The sequence below is a fragment of the Tamandua tetradactyla genome, chromosome 3 (genome assembly GCF_023851605.1).
Source record: "Tamandua tetradactyla isolate mTamTet1 chromosome 3, mTamTet1.pri, whole genome shotgun sequence".
In the NCBI taxonomy this organism is placed as follows: domain Eukaryota; kingdom Metazoa; phylum Chordata; class Mammalia; order Pilosa; family Myrmecophagidae; genus Tamandua; species Tamandua tetradactyla.
In genome coordinates this window covers 193,094,958-193,117,511 of record NC_135329.1, presented here as the reverse complement: position 1 = coordinate 193,117,511, position 22,554 = coordinate 193,094,958, and the positions used below count along the sequence as shown (strand labels likewise).

The 22,554-nt window shown below is 41.1% G+C and overlaps 1 long non-coding RNA gene across 2 annotated transcripts in view; it reads left to right on the top strand.

Annotated features, from left to right (window-relative positions):
* Positions 1 to 503: 503 nt before the first annotated feature.
* Positions 504 to 22,554, top strand: part of LOC143678079 (uncharacterized) — a 121,482-nt gene continuing 99,431 nt past the window's right edge. For both annotated transcript variants that reach the window (XR_013173045.1, XR_013173046.1), the window contains exons 1-2: positions 504 to 3,283; positions 6,056 to 6,147. This is a non-coding gene — a long non-coding RNA (uncharacterized LOC143678079). The remainder of the gene's footprint in view (positions 3,284 to 6,055; positions 6,148 to 22,554) is intronic.

Below are 22,554 nucleotides of genomic sequence, written 5' to 3'. Positions count from 1 at the left end.
AGCCCCTCACCCCTCTGCCCCTCCAAGCATTCCAAGGCAGATTTGAGCCTGGTGGAGATGGCTCCCCAACACTTCCAATCCCTGACTGACACAGAGGAAGGCCTCGTGGGGTCCTTTGTAGCTTGTGGTGTGTGTGAGAGGCCCTGTGGTAACCCACAGCTGATCTGCTGAGTCCCAGTCTTAATACCAAGCATCTGCTCTTTGGGCAGGGTCCTGAGTGGAGGAAAGTACCCTGCGAAAGAAGCAATCTCAAAGTAGCCAGGGCTGAGATGGCTCTTTGTAGAGAGGATAACTTCTGAAGTGCTGAGTTGACTTTCTCATCTGGGGAGATCTGTGGAAGGAGGCCCCACAAATTGCTGAGAACATTGGGACTGGAAATAAATTGGAAGGTCACCCAGTCCCCTATATAAGGACACAAAGAAAGAGAAACATGAGGAAATATTTCCATATTATTTGAATATATGTAAATGAGACATATGTGACAACTGTTTCATTTTTCCACAGTCACTTATTTCCTCTGACTTTTGGTTAAACCTCAGGAGACAGATAGGTAGAGCTCCGTGGAACAGCTGAGGAGATTGAGGCCAGAGAGAAGGCACTTGGCTGACATGTTAAATTCTGGGAGTCTCAGGAATTCCTTTCTATGAGATGTTATAACCAATGAATATGTGCCCTGAAGTGACTTTGGTGATTCTCTATTCCAGCCTCCTTATTTTTCAAATGAAGCATCCAAATGCTGACATACTTTGTCTCTAGGGAAAAGAAAAATATTTTTTGGGATAGAGTCCTGGTGTCAAAGAAAAGTGATTGTTTAGCATTTTCTTGGTGAAGAGGAGGAGACCTGTAGGTGTCTCTTCGGCTCCATCATGCTATTTCGTTTAATTTCTTATTCCCTGCATGTTTGTCCCCCTTGTGTTCATGGTTAACCAGGGGCTCGCAGTTGAAATGTTCATGAGATGGCGTGTGTGTGTAAGCAGTAGGCTCATGTCCCTTCCCCTAAGGAATGGTCCCATTTTGAGAACATCGCCTAGTCTGTAAGTGTCAGAAGTTCTGGCCAGGTGTAGAAGTGACTTGCTAGGTTCCAGAACCTCCTAGAATAGAATACATGGAGTTCCAAAGGCAAATCGGACTGGTAGAAGACAAACAATAAAAACTGGAGCCCTCAATACATTCTGTACATTGTTGCCAGGCAATGGTCTGGAGGCAGAGGGAGATGTATTTCTATCTTAATGAATATTCTAGTGTCTTTAGCGCCTCTGCTTCATTTATAGAGCAAAATTATTCTTGATTAGGGGATGGCTGTAGAATTGCCATTTTTCATTCCACCTCTCGCTTCCAAACTTGACCCCACTCTTTGTTGATGGATAGATGAGAAATGGATGAGATTTTGAAAATGACCAATAAATTTACCTGGCGGGCTGTGATGGCAGACTGGATAAACATTAACAATCCTCAATTGCAAGTAGAAAGTGAAGATTAGAGAATACGTTGATCAAGTTTTCTAAAGGAAATATGTAGAAACACACCAGTTCCTGGAGTACCCTGGAATGGTCTTAGCAGCACAGTTTATGGCTCCCTGCGCTTCCAAGACTGGGATGAACAGCATTTGGACAATCCCTCAGCCTTTTTTGGTATAAACCACGATTTTTAGAGACTTTCCTTCTTATATTTTTAATTTGCCTACTCTATCTGTTAGGATGTTCCCAATTACAGGAAACAGCCTCAAACTTAAGTTTAAGTGTCAGAGACATTTGAAATTTCACATAAAGAAAAGCTAGAGGTAAGATGGACTCCAGGCAAGATATTTTCATTTGAATTCATCTCTTGGTGATTTGCTGGGTTCCTTTCCACTCTGAGGATTGACTGTGGCTCAGGCTGCCTTCCCTTGTGGTTTCAAGATGATGGCCAGCAGCAGCTAGGGTAATACATTTCCTTATTCATGTAATCAGACAGGAAGAGAGCCTCTCCCTAGCATAGAATAAGTGTCTTTCCCTTTAACCTGATTGGCAAACTTAGGTCATGTGACTGCCTCTGGACATATAGCAGTTGCCAGGGGAATACCATGTGTTGATTGGCTTAAACTGTGTTCTTGAACCAAATACTGGTCAGGGTGATGAGATCACCATGATTATTTAGTATGTTCATAACCCATATCAGAAGGCACACAGGCGAAGGGAGGGGTGGATACTTGAACAAAATTGGAGTCACCTAGGAAAGAGAAAGGGGTGAAAGATGCTGGATAGATACCCAAGAGAGTCTACCACACTAGCATTTAAGCATCCCAAAAGAGAGTTGCCAGTTGGTAAGAATTACAGCCAATATGCTTACTGCGTAGATTTCACACTGTCCGTCTTGGAGATCTTTAGTCTTTCCCAAGCTGAGCAGATATGTATGGTTGCCTTTAACTGCTACCCTCTCCCTGGCCAATCATTTGTGACTAGATGGTAGGGCTGATTCTGCTCAATACCTGAGACACAAGCTGTGGCAATTTGTGTAGGAAATAACTGCATGAAGCTATTTTCCTCAGAAGGGGGCCTTATAAATGGCAGGTTTCTTGTACTGTTATGGTGAAACTGGTTCAGAAAGATCATGAACTGCTGACCTGTAGTAGAAACAGGTCTTGTGGTTCATATTCTAGTGCTTTGTTCACTACATCAGGGAGATAGAGTATGAAGATGACATCAATCCTTTGGCAGTAATGGTATGTGTAAAGAACATAAATTTTGACCTTTGGAAAGTCCATTAACTTCTCTGGGGCCACAGTTTACTTACTAATATAGTAAAGGGATCTTACTAGAAAACATTAGAAGTACCTTCCAATTCTGAGAATCTATGAATAGCTTTAGATCATGAGTGTCTTCCAAGAACCTGACAACACTTGTTCTATTAGATCATTTCACTGCAGATTATTTGTTTAAATAGTTTCCCAGGAGTGACCCAGCACATCCTACATAATAAACCAGTTGTTAAATCATAAACAATATGGACAGGATTCTAATCATCATGCTTCCCAACTGAACATCCCTGGGGCCTTCTGGTTACTTGGATGCTGTGGCTAATGGAGTGTTGTCAGGGATTCCCTACATGGGTGACCACTTTTCCAAGAATTAGAAAACAACAGACTGTAATGAACACTAGAGTTCTACTGGAGAAAATATGCTTTTATTTGGCGAAATAGAACAGTGAAGAATCAAAGAAAACTGTCCATGTTCTTCTTTTCACCACCTTTTCATCCAGGTGTTCTTATTACCAAACCTACACCCCAGTACAACCAAGTTCTTAGGTATGGACCACTAATAGCAACTTTAGTAGTTGAGAATTAGAGTGTTATTTTTATTAAATATTAAAAATATTTTTAGTAAATGTTAAAGCCTCCAGAATCAGAGGAATACAAAGCTAATGGTTAAATTTCAGGTCCTGAGATGGTGCAGCATAAGAGATATTTGGGAAACAAAGGTGTCTTCTTGCAGCATCTCAAAGCATAATGTCTATTCTGTTTGTAAACACAAATCTGTACATTTCAGTTCTTTTTCAGAAACATTAGCTGATGCTATGAAGAGGCTATGCAGGAGAGGATGAGGAAAGGATTTTATGAGTTTCAGAGAATTTATGTTCAGTACTCCCATTTAATCCCTACAATGGTCCTTTGCTATTCTGATGAGAAGTGAAATGTCTTCCACAGACATATCGTTAAGAGGAAAAAATGCAGAACAATAGGTAGACTGTTATTTTATATGTATTAGTCCTCAGTAACATATAAACATAAAAACCTCAGTGACTTAACGGTACAAAGATTATTTCTTACTCATGTCATATTCCTTTGTGAGTCAGGTAGCTCTCTGGTGTGACTTTCTTCTAGGCAGCGGCTGTGAACACTGATTGCCTCCTTCTTGCAATCCTATAATCTCAGAAACCTTTGTTTCTAGCCTTGGAGATGTGAGAACATGGAGAAGGCATTCCCAGTCTTAACTGTCTTGGACCAGAAGTGACACAAGGCTTCTGCTCATACATCCATTGGCCACAACTCAGTCACATGGTCCCAACGTAATTACAAGGGAAACTGGGAAATATTTTCTTACCTATGCCCAGGGTTGGCTAATGATGTGGTGAACACATAGTGCGATTTCTGCTATGTTATTTATGTAAGAAAAAACCCCACATGTTTGTGTTTGGGGATGGTGGTGAGTGGGTACACAATGCATTGGAAAAAGCCTGGAAGGCTATGTACCAACATTATCTCCAGGGAAGGAAGTGAGATTGAGTTGGTGAGATAAGTTAGGGTAAAAGGAGCCTTCATAATTTAACATTTTTTGCTATTGAATTAAAACCCTTTACAACTGTGAATTTATGAATTACCAGTTCCGTGTTTAATTACCTATTAAATCAAAGGTCCCTCAATACGCATAACTTGCCTTTTGTTTCAAAGCAAGGGAAATCTTGCTCTAAAATATGCACTCTGTTTCACTCTTCAGTTCATTTTTTGAGACCCTTCACAGTCTCTGTTCCTTGTGAGAATTTCCTCTCATATTCTGGGGGCCTTTGTTAGTGACTTGGACTGTGCAGTGATCCTGTTGGGAAGGAAGGGTACAGGTCTCACTCTTCTCACATTATTTGCCCTTTTTCTTTCTAGTCCAGAGATCTATAAAGTTTAAAGGGAGATCATGCATAAGGTGTGGCTGAATCCAGATACTCAAGCCATTAAGAATGCTTCTTTCTCCCTGGTTTTGCTGTCCCTTGCACTGGCTTCATCCTCAGGGAAGGTTTCTCTTTACACTGGTGAAATGGATGCCAGATGCTCCTAGCTGAGGTAATGGCAGCTGCACTTCCCCAGCAGAATGTCTTTCGTAATGTTTTCAACCAGAAGTTTTTGTCTGAGTCTCCTTGGCCAGTATTGGGTCCTGGGCCTCTTAATGTGACTTTGATTGGCCAGGCCCACATCATGGGGCAAGAAAGACGGTAGAGTCAGCCATGCCCAGCCACAGTACTGAGCAGGTCTGGGAAGGTATGGTTCCCCAAAGTGTACCTATAAATTAGGGAGGTGACTATCCCACTATGAGTCCAGTGAGGAGAAAGTTTCTATCAGAAACTGCTCATGCGGGTCCAGCTTGTTGCTCTGCCAATTCACCCAAAATGCCTCTAGATTTGAGCTGCAAGGGAAGGCAAACCACATCAAGGCCCCAGAAGCTGGCTTCTCTCCTGAAACGCCAAGTCTGAGAATGTCCCACTTTTCAAGCTCCCCATACAAAGATGGAGACCTCTGACATTGTCCATGACAAGACTGGTAACAGAGTTGGTCTGGTAATATCTGTGCAGAATTTAATTTAGACTGCTTAGATTGAAACACCTGCTGCAATCTGAGTCATTACTGCATCTACAGCTCAGTAAGGCAGAGGGGGGCCTAGCAGGGGGCAGGATTTGTAAATAAAGTCACCATCAGGTGAATCAAGTCCTTGTGGCATCTTAATGAGACAGTGTGGTGTGGTGGACGTGCTGTCATCAGGGTCATTCTGGGTCTTGGGATTTGCCAGCCCCTGCTGTCTGCTTTACCATGGCATATGTTGGCCCACTGAGGATGATAATGTTCCCCAGCAGGTCTCCAAGATACCTATAGAGGCTGTCCTCCTTCTGAGCCCTCTCAATAACATGGCTGCCTGTCCCCCCTGCTACTGGATTCATAGTGCAGGGACCCTTAGATGTCACCAAAGTCCCAGCTTTGCTCTGTGGACATGTGGAGACCTCCTCAGAGAGATCTGAAATCACCCCATCCCTGGCCTCATGTAGATGGAGGGCAGAGATAATCTTGTCCAACGCTTTAATTTCCAGGGAGGTAATCAGTGACTCTTATCTCCTCCCAAGTAGAAGATAAGAAGGTCTGTCGGACACCATGATCCTGAGTCAAAACCCAAGGATGGGTAAAGGGTGACAGAGGGGGGAGCATTAACTTACTTACAAAGGTCATTAGATTATTTGGTTTGTTCCTTAAATTATCAGCAGATTGGAAGGACCAGAGCCCAAATCTTCCATATCTCATGATTGTTTTCTTCTATGTCTCCAGCTTTTTGATGACTCTCTCTGAGTGAAGTAAGAGGGCAAAAACAAGACATGGAGAGGGCTTCAGGCAGCGCCCACGTTTCAGATTAAATAAATGTAAATCTTCATGTTTCTTCATTATTCATAGAGTTAGAATTCCAGAGCCTGAGGGCACCTTAGGGTTCTCCTGGTTTCGTTTCTCTTTGTATTTTTTGGAAGGGGTATCCCAGGTTATACTCATGCCCCGGCCATGGAGCTAAAGGCGGCCGAGAAGGAGGTAGCCCTGACAATGCAAACATTTTGTTCTATAAAATTCCAGAAGACATGTTCAGGCTCCTCCTGGAGACAATTTTGATATGGTACATGGAAGGATGTTTATAATTCAGTGTCCCATCATGAAACTGGCTGTTTTGTGAAGTAAAGTGAGCACTCTGTCCATGAAAGTGGTCATGCAGAGTATCAAGGAACACCAGACAGAAACTAAGAAAATCCTGGGAAAGGGTGGGCTCTTGTAATTCCATGCTTCTGTGACTTGGCAAGATGAGCCCCACCAGGCCCAACTACGAGCTACATTGCTGTCCTTTCTCCCTGGTACCAGTCTGGCTTGGATGTTCTAACTGTGGTCAAAGAAATGCAGGCACCAGGCCAGGCCAGGAAGTCCCTTGTAGAGTGCGAGAACCTGCGGGTCATCCTCCCTAGAGCTCCACTGATGGCTGCTTTGGGCAAAACTCCAGAGCTTTTCCCTTCTCTTCTCTACCCAGCTCTCTGTGCCAATTCCCCCACCACCCCCAGCCAAGTCCTGATTTTATTTTTTACCCTCAGAGAAATGTGAGGAGAAATAGGTTTTGGCATTCTCCTGAGGGCCCCATGGGGAGTGTGCTTGTGAGTGGTAAAGCCGGAGAGAGAAATTTTTCATCTCTTTTCTGTTATTGGCCTATCAGAGTAAACCTTGGGCAGAGAGAGCCAGAGGACAGGGTGGGCAGGGGTTTAGTTATCTCACTCCTGGCTATCTCAATCTCAGTCTTTAGCCGAGTCCAGAGTGGACAAAGTCATGGGCTACTCCCCAGGCATCCAGAAAGCCACTGTATAGGAGAAAGTATGGAATAGAGCTCCTGTATGGTTGCACCTTGGTGCTGTGTTGCCCATACTTTATGGTGTGAGAGGAGGGAAATAAGGTCCAGAGAGTCTCAAAGGGAGCTGGTGGCAGAGGCAGAACAGGCTTCCAAGTTTCTTCTTGCAATCACATGCTCTTTCTACCCTGACAAGCTGGCAAGAAGCTCCTGCTTTTACCTGGGCTAAATGGATAGTATCCCAAAAGGTCCAAGCTGGAGGGGACACCCCAAATGATTTATTCTCTCCCCATATACAGATGAGGAAACTGAGACTCAAAGAAATAAAATGTTCAAAGAAGTGAATTGACTGGCTTCATAGCCATACAATGTTAAAGCCAGGCTTGGTTCATCTGGCCCCTTCCTGGGATTATCTTCCTATATTCTAGCTTGGAAGACAGCCTTATTAGAAGCCGAAGGCATCAGACTCAAATAATGCTGAAACTGACTAACCCTTTCTTTTTCAAAGTACTTTTACATGCTCCATCTTATTTCATTCTCGCGTTAGCCCTCTTGGTATGCAAAGGCCATAACAGTAATTATAGATTCTTCTTACAGAACTCCACCTACACAAGCCTTGAGGATCCAACATGTGACAGGCAGGAGGGCACCTCTACCATAGTCTGGGGCATCACTGCCATCTCAGGGCCACTTCCTCATGCCCCTTTTAGGAGAGAACTTGGTTGTTTACTTTCGTGTGACTTACCAAGTTACTTTCGTCAGAGTTTTCTAACCATCTCCCTGACTTCAGGCTCCCCAATCTTGGAAAAATGTGGGTCACCCAATATGAAAATCAGTGAGGTCCAGAGAGCATTTTCTGTGGAGTCATGAGGTTCCTGCTACCAAGCAGCTGTAGATCCCCTTGAGGATGTCCTGTGACACTTGACAGGCTGGGCAGGTAGAGAGAACAAGGTGGAAATGTACCCTCCACTTTGTGTTTTATCACCCTGTGTAATTATAAAGGGACAATCAGGATACCAGGTCCCCATGTTATTCCACTTATGTCTTCTTGGAGCCAAGGAGTTAAAGAATATCAGGGCTGTCAGGGCTCTGGGCAGGAGCTGTCTTAACCCTCAGGACCCTGGCACAGTATATGGCACAGTTGTGGCTTTACAATGAGTGCTTTATGCTGATGTCCAGTCTCTTCATACAGGTAGCGCTGAACCCACTTGTCTGCCCCCTTTTCCAGGTGTGTACTTAAGAGCTTGTGTGAATCTCCCTAGACACATGGAAATCTATCCCACACTTCAGCAAGGAGACTCTCTAGCCATCCCTGGGCATCTATTCCATCTGCTTTTCCTATTCCACTTCCTGGAAATTTTTTGTTGCTACCCAAATCCAAAGGCTGAAGTTATTTCTCTCTCTCCACCAGATCCTCTTTCTAACTACTCGAATGGGCAGCAGCATCTGAGGTCCAAAGCAGAGTGGGAGAGAGCTAAACACCTGGTTATAGTTCTCAGTCACCCATCTCCTCCTTGTCTCCTCTTAATGGTACTTATATTTGTTTCCATTGACAAAGCATTCTCCCATCCACCATCTTATTTGGTCTGTATTACTGTGAGGAGTTAGTGAATTGGAATTACTAAGTTGGAGATCATAATTCAGCGAAGGAACTGATCCCTCCATGGGTGAGGGGACTGAGCCAAAGTCACTAAACCTATGAGTAGCAGGTTGGATCCTGGTCATGTAACTCCTGTCCAGTGGTATTTACTCTTGTGTCTCTTTCTCATTTCCCTCTGCCATCTTTCTATGTCTTCTCTGGGTCTTCTACAATTCTGTACTTTTATTATGGCATTGAATTTCCACCTATGTCCTATCTGCCTTCCAGGTACCTGAGATACGTTAGTGGGAAGAGCAGTTAAAAAAAATCCTGTCTTCTTGTGGGTGGAAATGAAAATAAAAATAAATATAATAATTAAAGTGATTGGTATATTAGAGATCTAAGTGCTGTGAGGTGTTAGCGTGGGTCTTCTGAGAAGGATTAGACATGAGAGGAGTTCATTAGAGGAATATCTGTGTGAAAGAAAATAGGGAGGCTGCTGGCAAAGGCTAGGGGAGCCAACAGACTGTAGTATTAGTCTGTCCCTGAGTGAAGGGAAGAAGGAGAGGAGGTTGGGCCCAGGCATTCTGGTATGGCAAAGCTGCCAGGGAGTCATTAAGGCCAAGCTGGATATCCACGGTATTCCATGTCCCCTGCCACATTGTCTAGGAACATCCTGGGGAAGGCGTGGTCTCAGGTCAAATGCAGCGAGGGATTTCAAAGCAGAGCAGCTGGCACCCTTAGCCAATAATGCTCTGTGGATCTGGAGGTCCGTGAGGTGCCCTCTCATGGCTGCTGCATGTGGGGAAAAACATTTTAAAAATGGAACAGGATAAGGAGGACAGAGAATTCTGGAAGGGGACGGATTCCAATATTAATATGTAGCCAGGGTAGGCCTCTTTGAGAACATGATTTGTGAGCAAAGATTTGGAGGAGGTGAGGGAGAGTGTTGTTCAGATGCCAGTGCCATCATTGTGCTTGTCATCATTGTGCCTTCATCCTTCCAGAATAGTTGTGGATTTGACATGAATGAATGCATGAAAAATCACTTTGCAAATTATGTAGACTTATCTGACAGAATAAACAAATAATGAGGCCTTTTGTTCTGCCTTCTTTGGGTTGCATGTGTCTATCCCAGACCATGTCAGACCCTCTGCAGGGGAAGAGCAGCCTGGAGGACCACACATCAGTTGGAAAAGCAAGATATTCTGTTTTCAGGGCATGCTGCTCCCATGTCTGAAGGGCTGAAACAAATAGCTCCCAAAGTCCCTAGGGGATGGAGTCTTATTTTCAGCCCAACAATGGGATATAAAACAAAATCCTCTTTTCTCAGACAACTAGACAAATATGTTATTCTCCCTGACAACTGGAGTTAACAGTAGGTCCTGATAAGAGACGGTTTTTTGTCTCTGTGGCATCCGGGTTGACAGAGATTTATTCGTAAAACCCATGGGCCAGAAAGGAGGGGTTGGCAGTCCCCAAATATCTATGTATGCCAGCCTCTGGGCCAGCGGTTCTACCTTACTGATCCTCATGAGTATGTGAGTGTTCAATTCCCTTGACGAAAATAGGAAACTGAGGTGCAAAGGACTCCACAGTTGGTGAGTGATAGAGCTGGAAGTCAAATCAGTCTGTGTGTTTCCAAAGGCCATGCTCTTTTGTCATGCTTGTTACTCCACTGCTTTCCCAGTGCCCCATCATATTCAGTCTCTTCTCTCTAGTAACTCTGACACTGGGTTGTATTTCAGTTACTTGTTTGAGACTCTGTGCCCCTCAATCCCTCATTCCTTGACTACACACTCTATGCCTCTGAGAGGAACAGGTTGGCCATTTTTTTCTCTGCTTGATCCATAGCATGCATAAGGGGCCTGGCTGCAAGATGCTTTCAAGCTGCATAATGGATGACCAAGCCACACTCAAACAGCTGCTTCTACCTTCCAACTGGAAGATGTATGGCTATGTTTTGGTAATTCTCTGGAGCTATGATAGAGTCCATAATATAGGACTCTATCTCAGTATCACTGAGGAGAGGTTGTTAAAGTACAGATTCCTAGATCATACCATTGGAAATTCTGATTTGCAAGATCAAAGTAGGCCCAAGAATCTTCATTTCAATAAGCACCACTAGTTGGTGGGGGCATTTATCTAGGGTAGGGGACCATCAGGCTGGGTAACATTCTATTTGTTTCACTCCTAAAAGAGATGGCCCCTGTGCCTCCTCTTGTCCTTGGGAAAAGGGCCAAGGAGCAGGACCTCTATTAGTCCCCAGGAAATACCTATTTGTCCCTCCCCAGTTCTAATCAGAGGACAAGGACCTGGGTTGAGGCAGAGGGGAATTGGGAGATCTAGAGGGCTCTTCATTTATGTGGTCAGTCTTCTTTTTCCTGCTCAAAAAGCCTCTGTAGAGGGAGTGCCAAGGCGGCGGCTTAGCGAGGTGTGGTGTTTAGTTCGTCCTCCAGAGTAGCTACTAAATAGCAAGGAACAGTACAGAACAACTGTTGGGGCCATGTCAGTGACTAGACACACAGCGTGCCCCAGTCTGGACCAGCTGGACCAGCTGCAAACCAACCCAGAACTGTGAGACCCCAAGCCATGGTAGCTGGCACCCTTCCCCCGACAGGTTGCTTCTCAGAGGGGAAAGGAAAAGGACTTTACTAGCAGCAGGGGTCGAGCACAACTAAGCTTCAATTGTGGAATTAATTCACAAATTCTGGCTACCAATGAACCTCAAGTCAAAGCAGAGGTTGCTGATTTTTGGCCCTGCGCAGAGGGGGCAGGGTTCACAGAAAAAGGAAAAAAAGAAACAGAGGCTTTTTGGATCAGATAGCACATAATACTTGAGAGGGTCAGGGCCTTGAAGGAAAGGAGGGCGCACATAGGATCTGAAGGTACACAGAGCAACATACCAACTTAAGCTCTTGATTGGCAAACCTGAGGAACAGGGGTCCTGCTCTGAAAACGATTTTTCTCTTTTTTTGTGGCTGTGTTTCTACAGCTTGACTGTTTTGAACACAGCTGCAAGGCTTCTCAGGCTCCAACTGCCCCAGGCATAGGCAGAATTAAGCTTATTTGAGAGCTTGTTTGGAGCCTGTGCATTCCCCAGGAGAGAGGTGGGGCCCAGCTGAGGTGGATTCCCTCACTCAAGGAATTCAGACCCCAGGGTCTGGAAAAGTTAAATGGTTAACCAGCCTACAACCTCTCCTCTGTCTCCACCACACCCCCAACAGGAAGAGTCTGCTGAAGTTAAAGGTACAGCATCACTTTATGCTGGTGGGTGCCGATGGCAGAAAAGCGCCACATACTGGGCAGGATAGGAAAAACACAGAGTCCAGAGGCTTCATAGGAAAGTCTTTCAACCTGCTGGGTCTCACCGTCAGGGAAAAGTGACACAGGTGACTCTTTCCTCTTGTGAGGAGGCCAGTTTGGTCTGGGAAAATCTGGCTGGGGTCTATAATACCTAAGTAGTCCCTCCTAAGGGGGGTGGGGAAGAGGCATCATACAGGCAGGGCAAGAAACAAGAAAACAAGAACTGAAAAATTCTGCTCTGTTAAACAAAACCTAAGCTAGTGGTCCAGAATAAGCTGAACTGAATGTCAAAGAACACATAGACAACAAACTCATCCAGCAAGAAAATCCTAGGGTAAAGAAGTGGAAACAATCTGCAGAATAAACTAATTAAGGTTATTAAATGCCTAGACAGCAGCAAAAAATAATGAAACACACTAGGATAATTGAACATATGGCCCAGTCAAAGGGACAAACCAACGATTCAAATGAGATACAGGAGTTGAAACCAATTAATTCAGAATATGTGAACAGACATGGAAAACCTCATCAAAAATCAAATCAATGAGTTGAGGGAGGATATAAAGACAGCAAGGAATGAACAAATAGAAGAAATTGAAAGTCTGAAAAAACAAATCACAGAATTTATGGGAATGAATGTCACAGTAGAAGAGATAAAAAAACAGTGGAAACCTACAATGTCAGATTTCAAGAGGCAGAAGACAGGATTAGTGAACTGGCGGATGGAGCATCTGAAATCCAACAAGCAAAAGAAAATAAAGGGAAAAGAATGGAAAAATATGAGCAGGGACTCAGGGAATTGATGACAGTATGAAGTGTACAAATATATATGTTGTGGGTGTCCCAGAAGGAGAAGAGAAGGGAAAAGGAGGAGAAAAACTAATGGAGGAAATTATCACTGAAAATTTCCCAACTCTTATGAAAGACTTAAAATTACAGATCCAAGAAGTGCAGTGTACCCCAAACAGAATCCAAATAGACGTACTCCAAGACACTTACTAATCAGAATGTCAGAGGTCAAAGAGAAAGAGAGAATCTGGAAAGTAGCAAGAGAAAAGCAATCCATCACATACAAGGGAAGCCCAATAAGACTATGTGTAGATTTCTCAGCAGAAGCCATGGAGGTGAGAAGACAGTGGGATGATATATTTAAATTACTAAAGGAGAAAAACAGACAACCAAGAATTCTATATCCAGCAAAATTGTCCTTTAAAAATGAGGGAGAAATTAAAATGTTTTCAGGCAAAAAATCACTTAGAGAATTTGTGACCAAGAGACCAGCTCTTCAAGAAATGCTAAAGGGAGCACTAGAGGCAGATACAAAAAGACAGGAGAGAGAGGTGTGAAGAAGAGTGTAGAAATGAAGACTATCAGTAAGGGTAAAAAGAAGAAAAATGAGATATGGCATATAAAATACAAAAGACAAAATGATAGAAGAAAGTACTATGCATACAGTAATAACACTAAATGTTAGTGAATTAAACTCCCCAATTAAAAGACATAGACTGGCAGAATGGGTTAAAAACCAGGACCCATTTATATGCTGTCTACAGGAAACACATCCCAGACCCAAGGATAAACATAGGTTGAAAATGAAAGGTTGGGAAAAGATATTTCATGCAAATAACAATTAGAAGGGAGCAGGAGTAGCTAGACTAATAGCCAATAAATTAGGCTTCAAATGTAAAACAGTCAAAAGAGACAAAGAAGGATACTATGTATTAATAAAAGGAACAATTCAACAAGAAGACGTAACAGTCATAAATATTTATGTACTGAGCCAGAATGCTCCAGAATACATGGGGCAAACACTGAAAACACTGAAAAGTGAAATAGACACATCTACCATAATAGTTGGAGACTTCAATTCCCCACTCTCATCAATGGACAGAACATCCAGACAGGGGATCAATAAAGAAACAGAGAATTTGAATAATACAATAAATGAGCAAGACTAAACAGACATTTATAGAATATTACACCCCCAAACAGCAGGATACACCTTTCTCTCAAGTGCTCATGGATCATTCGCAAGGATAGACCATATGCTGGGTCACAAAACAAGTTTCAAAAAATTTAAAAAGATCGAAATCATGCAAAACACTTTCTGAGATCATAAAGAAATGAAGTTGGAAATCAATAATAGGCAGAGTGCCAGAAAATTCACAAATATATGGAGGTTCAACAATACACTCTTAAACAAGCAGTGAGTTAAGGAAGAAATTACAAGAGAAATCTGTAAATATCTCGAGGCAAATGAAAATGAAAACACAACATATCAAAATTTATGGGATGCAGCAAAGGCAGTGCTAAGAGGGAAATTTATTGCCCTAAATGCCTATATCAAAAAAGAAGAAAGGGCAAAAATCGAGGAATTAGCTGTTCACTTGGAAGAACTAGAGAAAGTACATCAAACTAACCTCAAAACAAGCAAAAGGAAAGAAATAATGAAGATTATAGCAGAAATAAATGAAATTGAGAACGTGAAAACAATTGAGAAAATCAACAAAATCAGAAGTTGATTTTTGAGAAAATCAATAAGATTGATGGACCCTTAGCAAGGTTTGACAAAAAGAAGAAGAAGAGGGTTCAAATAAATGAAATCAGAAATGAAAGAGGAGACATAACCACTGACCCCACAGAAATAAAGGAAGTAATGAGTGGATACTGTGAACAACTTTCTACTAATAAACTCGGCAATGTAGATGCAATGGACAACTTCCTAGAAAGGCATGAACAACCAACATTGACTCGAGAAGAAATAGACAACCTCAACAAACCAATCACAAGTACAGAAATTGAACCAGTCATTAAGAGCTCCCTCAAAAGAAAATTCAAAGATCAGATGACTTCACATATGAATTCTACCAAACATTCCAGAAAGAATTTGTACAATCCTGCTCAAATTCTTCAAAAAAATTGAAGAGGAGGGAACACTAACTAACTAATTCATTCTATGAAGCCAACATCACCCTCATTCCAAAGCCAGACAAAGATATTACAAAAAAAGAAAACTACAGACCAATCTCTCTCATGAATATAGATGCAAAAATCCTCAACAAAATTCTAGCAAATTTAATCCAGCAGCACATTAAAAGAATTACACACCATGACCAAGTAGTATTCATCCCAGATTTGCAAGGATGGTTCAACATAAGAAATTCAATTAATGTAATACACCATAACAACAAATCAAAGCAGAAAAACCACATGATCATCTTGATTGATGCAGAAAAGGCATTTGAAAAAATTCATATCCTGTCTGTTGAAAACACTTCAAAGGATAGGAATAGAAGGGAACTTTGTCAAAATGATAAAGGGAGTATATGAAAAACCCACAGTTAACATCATCCTCAATGGGGATAACCTGAAAGGTTTCCCCCTAAGATCAGGAACAAAACAAGGATTTCCACCATCACCACTGTTATTCAACATCTTGTTGGAAGTTCTAGCCAGAGAAATTAGACAAGAAAAAGAAATACAAGGCATCAAAATTGGAAAGGAAGAAGTAAAACTCTCACTGTTTGCAGATGATATGATACTATATGTCGAAAACCCTGAAAAATCCACAGCAAAACTACTAGATAATAAGTGAGTACAGCAAAGTGGCAGGTTACAAGATCAACACTCAAAAATCTGTAGTGTTTCTATATACTTGTAATGAACAATCTGAGTGGGAAATGAATAAGAGAATTCCATTTAAAATTGCAACCAAAAAAATAAAATATTTAGAATAAATTTAACTAAAAAAAACAAAAGACCTATACAAAGAAACCTACAAGAAATTCTTAAAAGAAGTCACAGAAGACCTAAATAAATGGAAGGGCATACTGTGCTCATGGATTGGGAAACTAAATATAGTTAAAATGTCAAATCTACCTAAATTTACAGATTCAATGCAATACCAATTAAAATTCCAAAAACTTACTTTTCAGAAATAGGAAACCCAATAACCAAATTTATCTGGAAGGGCAGGGTTATCTGGAAGTGCTTGAGAAAACCTTATTGACCAAAAGGGGGAAGAGCAAAATGAGACAAAATAAAGTATCCATGGCTGAGAAATTTCAAGCAGAGTCAAGAGGTTATATTCCTATTTTTAGGAATAGCTAAAAATATCCTGAGAAAGAAAAATGAAGTTGGAAGTCTCATGTTACCTGACTTTAAGGCGTATTATGAAGCTACAGTGGTCAACAGCATGGTATTGGCATAAAGATAGATATATTGACCAATGGAATCGAATAGAGTGTTCAGATATAGACCTTCTCATCTATGAACAATGGATCTTTGATAAGGCAGTTCAACTCACCTGGGACAAAACAGTCTCTTCCATAAATGGTGCCTAGAGAACTGGATATCCATATACAAAAGGATGAAAGAGGATCTATATCTCATATTCTATACAACAATTAACTCAAAATGGATCAAAGACCTAAACATTAGATCTAAGACCATAAAACTGTTAGAAGAAAATGTAGGGAAATATCTTATATCTTATAATGGGAGGCGGTTTCATAGACCTTACACCCAAAGCACGAGCATTGAAGAAAGAAAGAAATAAATGGGAGCTTCTCCAAATTAAACACTTTTGTGTAACAAAGAACTTCGTTAAGAAAGTAAAAAGGCAGCCTATACAATGGGAGACGGTATCTGGAAATGATATATCAGATAAACAGCTAGTATCCAGAATATATAAAGAGTTTGTTTAACTCAACAATAAGAAGAGACAACCCAATTACAAAATTGGCAAAAGACTTGACCAGACACTTCTCAGAAGAGGAAATACAAACGGCCAAAAGGCACATGAAACGATGCTCAACTTCCCAGGCTATTAGGGAAATGCAAATCAAAACCATGATGAGATATTATCTCACACCCACCAGAATGGCCATTATCAATAAAACAGAAAATGACAAGTGCTAGAGAGGATGTGGAGAAAGAGCACACGTATCCACTGTTGGTGGGAGTGTAAATGGTACAACCGCTGTGGAAGGCAGTTAGGTGGGTTCTCAGGAAGCTAAGTATAGAATTGCCATATGACCTGGCAATGCTCAGAGGACAGGAGGGCAAGGACACAAATGGACATTTGCACACCAATGTTTATAGAGCATTATTTACAGTTGTGAAGAGATGGAAACAGACAAAATGTCCATCAATAGAAAAGTGGCTAAACAAGCTATAGTATATACATACGATATAGATAAGTGGCTAAACAAGCTGTGGTATATACATACGATGGAATATTATGCAGCTGTAAGACAGAATAAAATTATGAAGTATGTAACAACATGGATGGAACTTAAGGATATTATGCTGAGTGAGATTAGCCAGAAACAAAAGGACAACTACTGTATGGTCTCACTGATATGAACTGACATTAGTGAATAAACTTGGAGAATTTCATTGGTAACAAAGACCATCAGGAGATAGAAATGGGGTAAGATATTGCATAATTGGAGCTGAAGGGATACTGATTGTGCAACAGGACTGATTGTAAAAATTCAGAAATGGATAGCACAAGACTACCTAACTGTAATAGAATAATGTTAGAATACTGAATGAAGCTGAATGTGAGAATGATAGAGGGAGGAGGGCTGGGGGCAGAAATGAAATCAGAAAGAAAGATAGATGATAAAGACTGAGATGGTATAATCTAGGAATGCCTAGAGTGTATAATGATAGTGACTAAATGTACAAATTTAAAAATGTTTTTGCATGAGGAAGAACACAGGAATGTCAATACTGCAGGGTGTTGAAAATAGATGGTAATTAATATTTTAAAATTTTAACTTATTTGTGAGACTAAAGCAAAAAATGTTTATTTGGTACAAAATTTATATTTTGACTTGTGCAGTTCCTAATATAACTTATGTGGATAGCTTAATGGAACACCTAAGTACATGGAACCTTGAGTAGGGCATAAGATTTTGTACGTTTGTCCAGAGTGATGCCCCAATAAATCCCAGAGTTATTTGAATGGTGAATAAAAAGGTATTTGCAAAGTCCCCTTGAGGGAATGGTGAGAAAGGGGGAAAATTCAACTTCCCCAAGTGAGAATTCTTGATATTCTCACAAGCAGTGGGGTCAACCAAAGCAATAGGCTGAGCCCCCAACCCTAAGGTTTGTTCATATGAAACTTAACCCCTCAAAGGATAGGTTAAGCCTACTTAAAATTAGGCCTAAGAGTCACCCCCAAGAGAACCTCTTTTGTTGCTCAGATGTGACCTCTCTCTCTTAGGCAACATGACAAACAAACTCACCGCCCCTTTCCCCCCGGCCCCGTACATGGGACATGACTCCCAGGGGTGTTGACCTTCCTGGCAACGTGGAACAGAAATCCTAGAAAGAGCTGGGACTCAGCATCAAGGGCTTGAGAAAACCTTCTTGACCAAAAGGGGGAAGAACAAAATGAGACAAAATAAAGTATCCATGGCTGAGAAATTCCAAGCAGAGTCAAGAGGTTATCCTGAAGGTTATTCTTGCGTATTAAATTTAAATCACATTGTTAGTTAAGATGTAATGGAGAGGCTGGAGGAAACTGCCTGAAAATGTGGAGCTGGGTTCCAGTAGCCATATTTCTTGAAGATGATTGTATAATGATAAAGCTTTTGTAATGTGACAGTGTCATTGTGAAAACCTTGTGTCTGATGCTCCTTTTATCTTCCTTATTGACAGATGAGTAAAACATACAGAATAAAAATAAATAATAGGGGGAACAAATGTTAAAATAAATTTAGTAGATTGAAGTGCTAGTGATTAATGAAAGGGAGTGGTAAGGGGAATGGTATGTATTAATTTTTTTATGTTTTCTTTTTTATTTCTTTTTCTGAATTGATGCAAATGTTCTAAGAAATGATCATGGTGATGAATATGCAACTATGTGATGATATTGTGAATTACTGAATATATGTTGTTCTAGTTTGCTAGCTGCTGGAATGCAATATACCGGAAATGGAATGGCTTTTAAAAGGGAAATTTAATAAGTTGTTAGTTTACAGTTCTAAGGTCCAGAAAATGTCCCAATTACAACAAATCTATAGAAATGTCCAATCAAAGGCTTCCAGGTAAAGATACCTTGGTTCAAGAAGGCCGATAAAGTTCAGGGTTTCTCTTTCAAGTGAGAAGGCACATGGTGAACACAGTCATTGTTTCTCTCTTGGCTGAAAGGGCACACGGTGAGCAAGGCGTCATCTACTAGCTTCCTCTTCTGGCTTCCTTTTTCATGAAACTCCCCAGGAGGTGTTTGTTTTCCTTCTTCATCTCCAAAGGTTGCTGGCTAGTGGGCTCTCTGCTTCTCGTTGCTATGTCGTTCTTCTCTGGCTCTCTCTGAATCTCTTTCATTCTTCAGAATGCTTCCTCTCTTATAGGACTCCAGAAATTTATCAAGATCCCCCCAATTGGGTGGAGATATGTCGTCACCTAATCCAGCTTAACCACCACTCTTGATTAAATCATGTCTCCAGGGAGATGATCTGATTACAGTTTCAAACATACAGTATTGAATAGGGATTATTCTGCCTTTTTGAAATGGGATTTAGATTAAAACATGGCTTTTCTAGGGGACATACATCCTTCCAAACCAGCACATATATGTAGAACAGAATGATCATATGTTAAGAATGCTTGTGTTTGTTGTTATATTTTTAAAAAATTAACAAATTAATAAATTTTAAAAAATCAAGAAAAAACAAACAAAACTCTCAAAAAATCTGATGAGGTTTTTGGTGACTTTTTCACTCTTCAGATGGTGTCCCATGGGCTTTGAAGCTTGCTTGTTCTCTGGTGTTTAAAATAGAGATTAATTATACTAAGTGGTGTGAAATCAGAGAAATAAAGTGAAAATAACAGTAATTAAAAAAAAGCCTGTATAATCCCTCAGAGAAATGTGGGCAAACTTGAACCTGCTCCAAAAATGTACTACCTTAAGTGATAGAAACCTCAGAGATTTTCTTTCATCCAGTTCCCTTGTTTGGCCTATGGATAACTGGTGCTGGAGAGTAGAAGTTATAGTTCCTGATCACATGACTAGTAAGTTTCTGAGCTAGTTCTGGAAGTCAGGTCTCCTGAATCCCAGGTCAGCCTGTGCTCCCTCTTCTCTTGGTGCCTATAGATATGTGTTGCCCCTATGCTCAGTTTAGTGTAGACCATGCAGGCCTACCAGCTCTCTCTGAATATATGCTGGGCCTGACCAGTGAAGACCTCTGGGGTTTTAAAAGGACCCTTAGCACACCCCAGTTCCTAGGTCCTCAAAGTACAACAGGATAATGCCCCTTGGTATATCAAAAGTAAAAACTGGTCCTACCACCTCTCTCCAGACTCCACACTAACTGATTTATACCTCTCTGCCCTCTTTCCTATTAATGGAGTAGACCCATCCTGAGGTTCATTGTTTTTTGAAGTTTGGTGGTATGTGATGTGATTCTATAGGGCAAACAGAAATAATATTATTTTAATAATTGACCTATATTAAGTGTTTACTATGTGTCTGGCTATAAGAACTCTTGTTGTATTAACTCGTTAACTTCCCCCAGCTCTCTCATAAAGGTGGAAATATTATCTTCATATAATTATATTCATTATAATGAAGAAACTGAGGCACAGGGCTGTTAAGTAGCTTTGCCCAAGGTCAGGCAGCTGATTTGTGGTAGGCCCTTCAGTTTTAAATTCAGACTGTCTGAATCCAAAGTCTGTGCATTTATCTGCTATTCAATATTCTAGTTAGGTTTTTATTTAAATGTGTATTAGAAATTAACAAATATATTTAAAAGTCAATTGCAAATGTTCTAAAAAATGATCATGGTGATGAATACACAACTATGCGTTGATATTGTGAGCCATTGATTGTACACCATGTCTAGAATGTATGTGTGTGAAGATTTCTCAATAAAAATATATTTTTTAAAAAGTCAATTGAGGGGTATGTATTCCAGCTGCTATTTGCCATTGAATTTTGGATGAGGAAAACTTTTAAAAAGAGAGAAGCTTGAGAAAATTTTCAAGCAATTCTGTACTTTCCAAATAAGAAAACTGAAGGGCAGAGAGCTGAAATGACTCCCTCCTCTGCCTCCTTAATGTCCTGGCATGGGATCATGACTAAGCTGAAGAAAGCTGGACTCTGCTTCTCCTAATGCCAGCTCCTTGTCCATTGCTTTTTCCCTGAATATTGATAGACATGGATCCGATTGAAGTCAAGTCTTTCATAATTGAAATCTTTTAAAGTTTACACAAATAGTTTAAGTTTGGAACCAGGCATGCACCATGGTTTGTTTTCCATGAGAAAATTTTAAAATCAATTTCTCAAAGCTGTTTAGCCAATGACACAATTCAGAATCTGATGGAGTTCCATTTAAGCCATCCCATGAAAATGTCTCAGTCCAGACATGATTTATTTATAAAGTGCCATGAGATGTAGTTATCTTTAAATATTACCAATGTTTTTTGTCCTGCCCTGTATCTCTCCTTCTTAAGAGCTCTTTTCCACAGAGAGGCTGCTCCCATTTACCTGCCTCTGCACAACACCCAGCACTGTTAAATGCAGGCTGCCAGGCTGCCACTTGCATCTCCTTTGTCTTGTAGTTATCACCTCTTTCCGAAGATCTTCCATCTCAGAAACTCTGATATGCCTACAGCCTCCTACTATGCCTTGACTGGTAGAGAGCTGGAATTAATATCTTATTTATTTATATTTGTTTATATATTTATTTGATGCTTTATGCTTTGTAATTCCTTCCTGAGCAATAGCCTCCCTTCCCTTTGCTGGGCCTCAGTTTCTTCATCTGTAAAACGATGATTGGGTTTGATGACCACTAATAGTCTATTATTGACCTGTAATGCTAACATTTTGAAGTGTTCTTTATCCATATACCACTCTCCCCACTGTCCCTCAGTTTATTTCCTCTCCTCCCAAACCCAGCTGTCACAAGCATGCAGTACAATTTACCATTCCCCAGGAAGTCCTCAAATAAAGCTTATTTTTTAGTGTGTTGGGAGGAGTTGCAAATTAATCTTTTTCAAAATAATGACAGGAGAAGAAAAAGAAACAAAAAGGCTGAAGCAAATCAAAACAGGAAAAATCCACCCTTGCAGGAGGAGGTGAACAGAAGGGTCAGCCCCCACCACATTCCAAGGACCTTTCAGCTCCTGCTTTTATATATTATTAGAGATTTTACAACAAATAAATGAAAGGAGAGGTCAGATCACGGTTGACAAACAGGCCTCGGAAGGGAAGTCACTCCTGCCCAACAAAGGCCCTGTCTAAAAATACCCAGCTAGGACCTCTCCATTTCCATAAACAGATGGACACCACGGGCCTAGCAGAGGGACAGAGGCAGTGGGAGGAAATTGTATCTGACAATGATAACAATCTGGCATCTCCACAGAACCCCACATCCTGGAGGAGTGGAGCAGGCATCCAGACCTCCTGATTGTGCAAATGAGGCGTCTGTAAATAGCATTCTCTCTGGTTTCCACTGTGGCTACCCCTCATGGGAGCCCATATTTCATCTCTTCTGCCTGCCCCCTCAAAGCCAAGTGCAAAGATGAGGCAGATGGGACGTGGATGCCACTGGTGGG